This window comes from Balaenoptera borealis (assembly GCF_965194805.1).
Source record: "Balaenoptera borealis genome assembly, chromosome: 3".
Taxonomy (NCBI): domain Eukaryota; kingdom Metazoa; phylum Chordata; class Mammalia; order Artiodactyla; family Balaenopteridae; genus Balaenoptera; species Balaenoptera borealis.
Genome location: NC_138866.1, coordinates 63,471,557 through 63,480,864, shown reverse-complemented (window position 1 = coordinate 63,480,864; position 9,308 = coordinate 63,471,557).

Below are 9,308 nucleotides of genomic sequence, written 5' to 3'. Positions count from 1 at the left end.
GCTCCAAGAATATTTTAGCAACAAAAGCATCAGAAAAATAAGCACACAGTTTCGCAAAGTCACTGCTATTAAGAATAAAATTAATTTTTAAAAGTTATTTTTAGGGAACTCCCTGGTGGTCCAGTGGTTAGGACTCTGCACTTTTGCTGCCGAGGGCCCGGGTTCAATCCCTGGTCGGGGAACTAAGGTCCTGCAAGCCGCATGGTGTGGCATGGCCAAAAAAAAAGTTAAAAAGAATTATTTTTAAAAATAGTGGTGGGGGGCTTCCCTGGTGGCACAGTGGTTGAGAATCTGCCTGCCAATGCAGGGGACACGGGTTCGAGCCCTGGTCTGGGAAGATCCCACATGCCGCGGAGCAACTAGTCCCGTGAGCCACAGTTACTGAGCCTGCGCATCTGGAGCCTGTGCTCCGCAACAAGAGAGGCCGCGATAATGAGAGGCCCGTGCACCACAATGAAGAGTGGCCCCCACTTGCCACAACTAAAGAAAGCCCTCGCACAGAAACGAAGACCCAACACAGCCATAAAAAAATAAACAAACAAATAAAAAAAATAAGCCCAAAAGTTAAAAAAAAAAAAAATAATAGTGGCGGGGCTTCCCTGGTGGCACAGTGGTTGAGAATCTGCCTGCCAGTGCAGAGGACATGGGTTCGATCTCCGGTCCGGGAAGATCCCACATGCCGCGGAGCAAATAAGCCCGTGTGCCACAACTACTGAGCCTGTGCTCTAGAGCCCGCGAGCCACAGCTACTGAAGCCCGCATGCCTAGAGCCCGTGCTCCACAGCAAGAGAGGCCACCGCAATGAGAAGCTCATGCACCGCAACGAAGAGTAGCGCCCGCTCACCGCAACTAGAGAAAGCCCGTGCACAGCAACAAAGACCCAACACAGCCAAAAATAAGTAAATAAAATAAATAAATTTATTTTTTTAAAAAAAGTGGCATGTTATAATTACATTGGTTGTTGGGGAGGAAAGTCATGTTTTGATTTTATTTTTAATACAAAGGTTTCAGTGATATCGTCTCCTGATTTTGAAAGATATTTAAAATGTGTCATACTTAAACACCTAATAGTCGTGACTAATTAAGCCAGAAATGATCACTTTCCTCTTCTTGTTCCAGCCTGAAGTAAAGATAGAAATCAGAAGGGATAAAAGTTTGATGACTAGCAAAACAAAGCAAATGTCTGATGTACTGATATCATTCTAAGTACTTAATAAGAGATACATCAAACCAACTTCCCTGGTGGCACAGTGGTTAAGAATCTGCCTACCAATGCAGGGGACACAGGTTCGAGCCCTAGTCCGGGAAGATCCCACATGCCACGGAGCAACTAAACCCGTATGCCATAACTACTGAGCCTACGAGCCACAGCTACTGAGCCCACGTGCCACAACTACTGAAGCTTGTGCGCCTAGAGCCCGTGCTCTGCAACAAGAGAAGCCACCACAATGAGAAGCCCGCGCACCACAACAAAGAGTAGCCCCCGCGCACCGTAACTAGAGAAAGCCCGTGAGCAGCAACAAAGACCCAACACAGCCAAAAATAATAAATAAATTTATTAAAAAAAAAAAAAAAGAGATACATCAAACCAACAAACTAGAAGACTTTTGCCTTCTCTGTCGGCTTTTTCCTTCCTCCTTCTCAAGTCAGCCCAGCTAAGAGCTCATTCGATGAACATCGTCAATGTGCTGCACAGGCCCTGTGAGTGCTCCCCCCACCCCATGCCCTGACCCTGAGGAGTACTCACTCTCTAGTCTGAGAGGCGTCCCCTGGATGTAACTGTAACTGCTCTGATGAAGGGCCAGGCAGGAGGCACCCAGCCCGGTGAGGAACACCGCCCATTCCCCAAGGAGCTCAGGCTGCCCTTGACTTTCATTACTTATTACTTCCACAGAACTTGCATTTTTCAAACTTACATCAATACCCCCAAACAACCCTTCACGAACAGAATTCAGCTCTCTTCCTCAACTTGACCAACTTTCTATCCTGGTACTTCCCATTCTAACCAAGAGAATCTTGCCATTTTCCTAGGCATGATTTATTCATTCCCAACTTAGAGCCTCCATGAATGCCATCCTCTAGAAAGCTTCTCCCTCAGGCAATCCAATGTATTCTCTTCCTATCAGTCAGTGGTTCTCATCCAGGGGTGATTTTGCCACCCAGGGAATATTTGGCAATATCTGGAGACATTTTCGTTGTCAGAACCAAGGGTTGCTATATGTGGAATCCAGAAAAATGGTACAGATGAACCGGTTTGCAAGGCAGAAGTAGAGACACAGATGTAGAGAACAAACATATGAACACCAAGCGGGGAAAGCGGGGTGTGGGGAGGGATGAATTGGGAGATTGGGATTGACATATATACACTAATATGTATAAAATAGATAACTAATAAGAACCTGCTGTATAAAAAAATTAATTAAAATACAAAAGAACAAACAAAAAAAACCCTAAGAGTTGCTACTGGCATCTAATGGGTAGAGTCCAGGGACGCTTCTAAATATCCAACAATGCATAGGACAGCCCCCAACAAAAAGAATTACCTGGCCCCAAAAGGTCAATAGTATACCCAGACTGAGAAACTCTGCTTTAAGTTGAGCTTTAAATTCATCTATTTGCATTAGGGAAGTGTTCGGCAGCACATATACTAAATTTGGATTAGGAAATATTCCTGAATTAACCATACCCAACTCTGAACATGCCTTTGCTTTGCATTACCCCAAAATGTACAGAGTGCTCTACAGAAACTTGAATGTGAGGTTAAGAATCATAGAGTCTCCAGATAGAACAGGACTTCAAAACTCATATATTCTAACCACTTCCTTGTTAACATTGCTTTGTAAACATCTGTTGCATGTGAAAATGTTGTCTTTCTTCAACTAGATTATAAGCAATTCCATTAAATCCTTTTATGTCTGTGCACTCTGCAAACATTTATTGAGCACCTACTATGTACCAAACACTATTCTAGGCACTGGGGACACAGTGATAATTAGACATTATCTCTGCTCTTATGGATATTAATTTTAGTGGGATAGACATATTTTTTAACTATGTAACTTCCATGGTGATAAGTGCTCTAATGGGAAGAACATGGTTTACCTGATAACAGGAGCTCCTTAACCTGATCTGTGACATCAGACAAGGCTTCCCTGAGGATGGGACATTTAAGCACCTATCAGACATTCAGTCAGTATTTGTTGAATAAATAGAGGTGAAGCATGAAAGATAAATAGAAGTTATCCAGGGACTTCCCTGGCGGTCCAGTGGTTAAGACTCCGTGCTTCCACTGCAGGGGGCACAGGTTCGACCCCTGGTCAGGGAACTAAAATCTCGCATGCTGCACAGTGCAGCTAAAAAAAATATAATAGAAGTTATCCAGGTAAAGTACGCAGAGGTGAGAGGGGGACAGCAGGGGAGATGAGTGGCCATGGTGGGTTTGAGGTGTCAATGAGACATCAAGTTAGAGAAACCAGGTGGTCCATTGAATGTATATGTCTGGAGCCCAGAAAGAAAGGCTGGGACCACAGCCAGGGGACCTCCAACTCCAACATGTAAGTCAGGAAGAGGAGGAAAAACCATTGAAAGACTAATAAGGGGAGGCCAGAGACACAGGCAGAAAACCAGGAAAGGATATGTCATAGAAGAAAGCTTTTCAAGAAGCCAGCCAGCTTCCAAGACTGACCAGGAGGCCCATCCTCTTGCCGCCCACATCTCCTCAGTGCTGGGAAGTGAGCAGCCTGGACTGACTATACAAGCTTCCTATAGGACAAACTACTGTTTTTTTCATTTTGAATTAGTATAAAACCTTTCTTCCTAATGAATTTTCTACTTCAAAGTTAACCATGTTGATCTGAGTAGCAATTAGTGTTTGATTTTGTGGGTGTTTTCATTTATGACACTCAGATTTTAAAAGATAAACTCTACCTAATCTCAGTTTCATTTTAGGCCTCAGTGTCACAATGCTCTCCCAGTTTGGAGTATCAAAGGGAAAGAGTCTCGAGCTAGGATTTCAGTGGCTTAATAAACAAAAGATCTAGTAACATGAAATTAGATCTTGATTACTTTTGCCAGTGAGGGGTAGGAATACATGAATAAAATTAATGGAACCTAAAACCCCAAGTTCAACCTTTTTTCCAATTAAATATTTATTTTTTAAATTACTAAATAAATACAGAAAATCTTACAGTAATCTCACTGTCAGTTTCCTTTTACCCTGATCTGAAAGAGATGAAGCTGCTGAAAAGATGGGGGGAAATTGATAACGTGCCAGATAACCTAGAAATTGAGAAATCAACTCCTCAATAATATTAATATAGCTATCTCTTACTGTTTCAGGTTAGATCTCCAAAGAGTGCTTCTGTTTCTAATTTTTTTTTAACAAGCTTTCATTGAATATTTACCCAATACAAGATACATGCTAGAATTATGAAATGAAAAAGACATTGTCTTGTCCTGAGGGGGTCTTAGATTCCACCAGTGAGACAACAAGCTACAAGGCTGAATGCACTAAGTCTAACAGAATCACAGACAAAACGGTGGAGCAGGGCTTCCCTGGTGGCACAGTGGTTGAGAATCTGCCTGCCAATGCAGGACACACGGGTTCGAGCCCTTGTCTGGGAGGATCCCACATGCCGCGGAGCAACTGGGCCCGTGAGCCACAACTACTGAGCCTGCGTGTCTGGAGCTTGTGCCCCGCAATAAGAGAGACCGCGACAGTGAAAGGCCCGCGCACCGCGATGAAGAGTGGCCCCCACTTGCCATAACTAGCGAAAGCCCTCGCATAGAAACGAAGACCCAACACAGCCAAAAAAATAAAGTAAAAAAAAGAATAAAGGCAAACACATTTAAAATAAAATAAAATAAAACGGTGGGGCACAGGGGAGGGAATGACTTACATTCCAATGTGTGTGGCGCCCAGGGAAGGAAGTGGATCAGGGAGGCCTTCGTGGAGGATGATGAGAAGTAATGACAGAACATTCTGGGTGAAGGAAGAGCAGGAACAGGACTTTGCAGTTACTCTGTTAGCCTGAGGTAAAACTCTTGATTGATTTGGCTGAAACGCGCAGGTGCTTGAGGAAAGGTTGGAAGAGTGGGTAGGAAAGTCTGTTGGGGCTGAAACATGAAGGATCTTGAGGATCTTGAGGGTGGACTGTATTTTTCATGAAAATGGGGAAGCTTTCTGAGAACTGAAGTGCCAAGATTGGCTTTGTGGGTTAGAAAGAAAAGTGTGGCAACAATATAAGTCACGGGTTTAGGATAAAAGAGACTGGAGACAGGGAAAACCCCCTTAGGCGGTTATTGAAATGACCAAGTTCCGGGTTGCCCAACATGTTCCAAGGAACACAGGTATTCTCAAAAGAAAGGTGGGGGAGGACAGTCTTCTTGGGGAGTCATAATGCATATTAGCGTATTAGGTGCTCTTAGATGTCCTGCAGTAAAAACCTAACTTTGCACGACCCAGTGTATCCCAAACTCATCTGACCAAAGCATCTTTGTTGTGATGGTGGTTGTAGAACATCTATTAATACTCAGTAAGACCCTAGGGTTAAACAGGGTATAACTCGTGAAATGTAGTTCAGGTAGTAGATGATGCGGTTCTGAACTAGGATATAGCAATATAAGATAGAGCAATCAGTCCTGTATTCAGTTTTTAAAATCTTGAAATATTTCCAATACAATGATTTCCTCAGTTCAGTCATTTCTCTTTGTATCCTGTACACAGGAAAAGCCAAAGATGAGAATTTGGGGCCACGTCAGGAACTGGGGATCCTAGGTTCTGCTGGAGGGCTGAGGGAGTGACAGGAGAGGCTGGGGACAAGAGAATTGGTTAAAAGTCTGGTTAAGAAGCTGTTTGGGGGGGCTTCCTTGGTGGCGCAGTGGTTAAGAATCCGCCTGCCAGTGCAGGCGACACGGGTTCTATCCCTGGTCCAGGAAGATCCCACATGCTGCGGAGCAACTAAGCCCGTGTGCCACAAATACTGAGCCTGACCTCTAGAGCCTGCGAGCCACAACTACTGAAGCCCGTGTGCCACAACCAGAGAAGCCACCGCAGTGAGAAGCCCGCGGACCACCACGAAGAGTAGCCCCCGCTCACCGCAACTAGAGAAAGCCCACGCGCAGCAATAAAGACCCCGCACAGCCAAAAATAAATAAATAAATTTATAAAAATTTAAAAAAAAGAAGCTGTTTGGCACCAGGTGTCATCACCACCCCAGAAAGCCAAGCAACTTTCCCTTTCTCCCAACCCTGCAGGAAACAGGAAGTAAAGGCAAATTTTACCTCCAGGAAAAATACAATGTAGAAGAAAGGAACTGTAACCATCCTACACTGCTTAGTTTAGGCATAATGATGTAATCATTTAATACTGATTTTAAAAAGAAAGGCTGCGCTACATTCATATTGAGAGGTGGCAGGATATGAGAGAGCTCTAGGTCCTTGCTGACCAGAGAGAAAGTAAACACTGTGATCTAAGGTTGATGAGTCAAAAATCCATGGTATAAGCATGTTATTTAGATAGACGTGAACACCAGAAAAAACAATTACATTAGAAGGAGATGCCTCTGCGGAGTAGCAACATGGCTAGGGGAGGGAAACACTGATTTTGTTGCATTTTACTACTATTTTATTCTTAAAGCAGTTATATATTAGCTTGATAAAAATTAAAATTAAAAAATTCCAAGATTTGCAGTGATAAAGAGCAAAGCTTTATGCATTACCTAAAGATGAAGACCATTCTTTTATTCAAGATACATTGGCAAAAGGTACCTTCTGTGCTAGTCTGGATCATCCGTGTAGAGTTCTCTTGAGATCTCCAGGTAAAAGCTACTGAAGGCACAAGATATATTTTGATAATGATTCTCCCTATGAACTATTTATCATATTTTTATATAGTGGAAAACTACCTGGCAACTGGTATATCATGGTTACATTGTGGATACAGATGGTTAATAAGCAGGGACTGCTATATTTGATTCAATAAAATAATTCTAAACCAGAAGCTGAAGTTACTTTAGAAAGCAGCTTACTACAGTAAAAGGAGAAAGGAAATCACTGTGGCCCTAGCACCTAGAGACCCTGTAAAAGCTGATATTTCTGCACATGCATAGGAATCCTGGATCAAACACCAGGCAACTGAAAACCCAAGAAAAAGTGATTTAACTTGAAAGCCTTTAAAGAGATTCATGTGAGCTACTCCTATGACAACACAGATAGGTTACACACCAATGAAGTTAGTTTGAGGCTAAGAGTTCATTTAAATATAAGACGGCTCCTTTTATTTATTTATTTATTTATTTTATTTATTTATTTTTTTAAACCAGATTTTATATTTTATTCAAATCACATTTATTTTAAATTTATTTATTTATTTATTTCTGGCTGTGTTGGGTCTTCGTTTCTGTGCGAGGGCTTTCTCCAGTTGCGGCAAGCGGGGGCCACTCTTCATCGCGATGCGCGGGCCTCTCACTGTCGCGGCCTCTCGTTGCGGAGCACAGGCTCCAGACGCGCAGGCTCAGTAGTTGTGGCTCACGGGCCTAGTTGCTCCGCGGCATGTGGGATCTTCCCAGACCAGGGCTCAAACCCGTGTCCCCTGCATTGGCAGGCAGACTCTCAACCACTGCGCCACCAGGGAAGCCCAAGACAGCTCCTTTTAAACTATGTGAGTTGAAAAATCCATGACTGTTGCGTACCTGTTTGCATTTTTTTTTTAAGGATCTTCCAGAAAAGCATCATCTCACTTTCCCATGACAGCCTATGCCTGGAGGGAACTTCGGTACTACACCTGCACAGCTAAAGAAGAGGTCTTGTTTGTAAAGGCTGGGCCAGGGATTCTGCAAGAAGCTCAGAACATGACTTAAGGCTCTGTGTGAAGTCGTCGGATTTTGACACATATGCAAATGACTTCCCCTGCCATCCTTCACTGATCAAGCAACACCGGGAGTCAAAAGCACTTTTACAGTCCTTGGGGCTCTAGGGACACACCGCTTAGGTGACTGCTGGTGCTTACTACCTCCACCTTGGATGTGTTGAAAGAGTGGCAGATCAGTAAAAACTTAGGGGTGAGCAACCCTGATGGCTCATCTGTGGTTCACTCAACATTGTGTGCCAGAACTGGGAGGACAAAGGGAATCTTTGAAAGGCCTGGTACTCGAGAAGCTCACAGCCCAGATTCATAACAGATGATTGCATACCATTCTTCTACAGAGGTAAGCAGCTGAGGCCGGGAGCATGGAGGCCTATCAACCACAGGCTTCACAGAGGAGCACCCGTCTTCATCAGACCCCTCTCTGCCTTTTGTCTACAGATCCTGCCTTACTGTAATGTGAGCACTGAAAAAGTCAAAATTTGGTAGGACTGAGAAAATTTTAAATCTGCCTTGCCATTACCCAGGCTAGGATAACAGACACAGTTAAAGGCAGCTGCAAAATAACAAGAAAAGCCTCTCTCCCCGTGATACGTTACAGCCGTAAAGTATCAAAATAACACCCTTCTTTGCATGACTCCTGCTTTCTTAACTCACTGAAAGCTTTTGTTCTCTAAAATCATAGATTATCAGAAACTTTCCTATTTGAAATTTTATCCATAAAAATGAAACATTCCATTCCTGATTGAGAATCCAAGTCACTTTGACACAGAGAAGCAGCCTTGATTTACAACCCAGGTGTAAAGCTTCAGAAAAGGAGTTGTGGACACAACATTCCACACCTAAACTTTTACTTTCCAAGGAAACATCACTCTGAGCTCAGTTCAACAGTTTAAACCTGACACTGACCACATGAGCCCTGTTTTGCTTTCAGCCTGTCACTGCTTCTTTTAAATTTTATCTCCATCATTCCCTCAAATCTTGTATTTTTAAAAAAATTTATTTATTTATTTGGCTGCTCCAGGTCTTAGTTGTGGCATGAGGGGTCTTGGTTGTGATATGCGGAATCTAGTTCCCTGACCAGGGGTCGAACCCCGGCCCCCTGCATTTGGAGCGTGGAGTCTTAACCACTGGACCACCAGGGAAGTCCCTCAGGTCCTGTATTAACTCTATACTTTGTTTGGTCCTCTGGTGAGTAGCCTCCCTCATTGTAATAGGTTAATAAACCTGACTTTGTCACATTACTGGTCTATGGATGGGCTAAGACAGCATCATAATCTATGAGAGCCTTGTTGATTTCCAGAATCCTATGGTAACAATCTAGACAGTATTTGGGATATGACTATACAGCTGTGGCAGAGGGAAGGATTTCTACCTGAGGTTTAGTTTCTTAGTACATCTACCCATTTGTTAGCTTGAAATTTGATTCCCCACTTGAATTACAA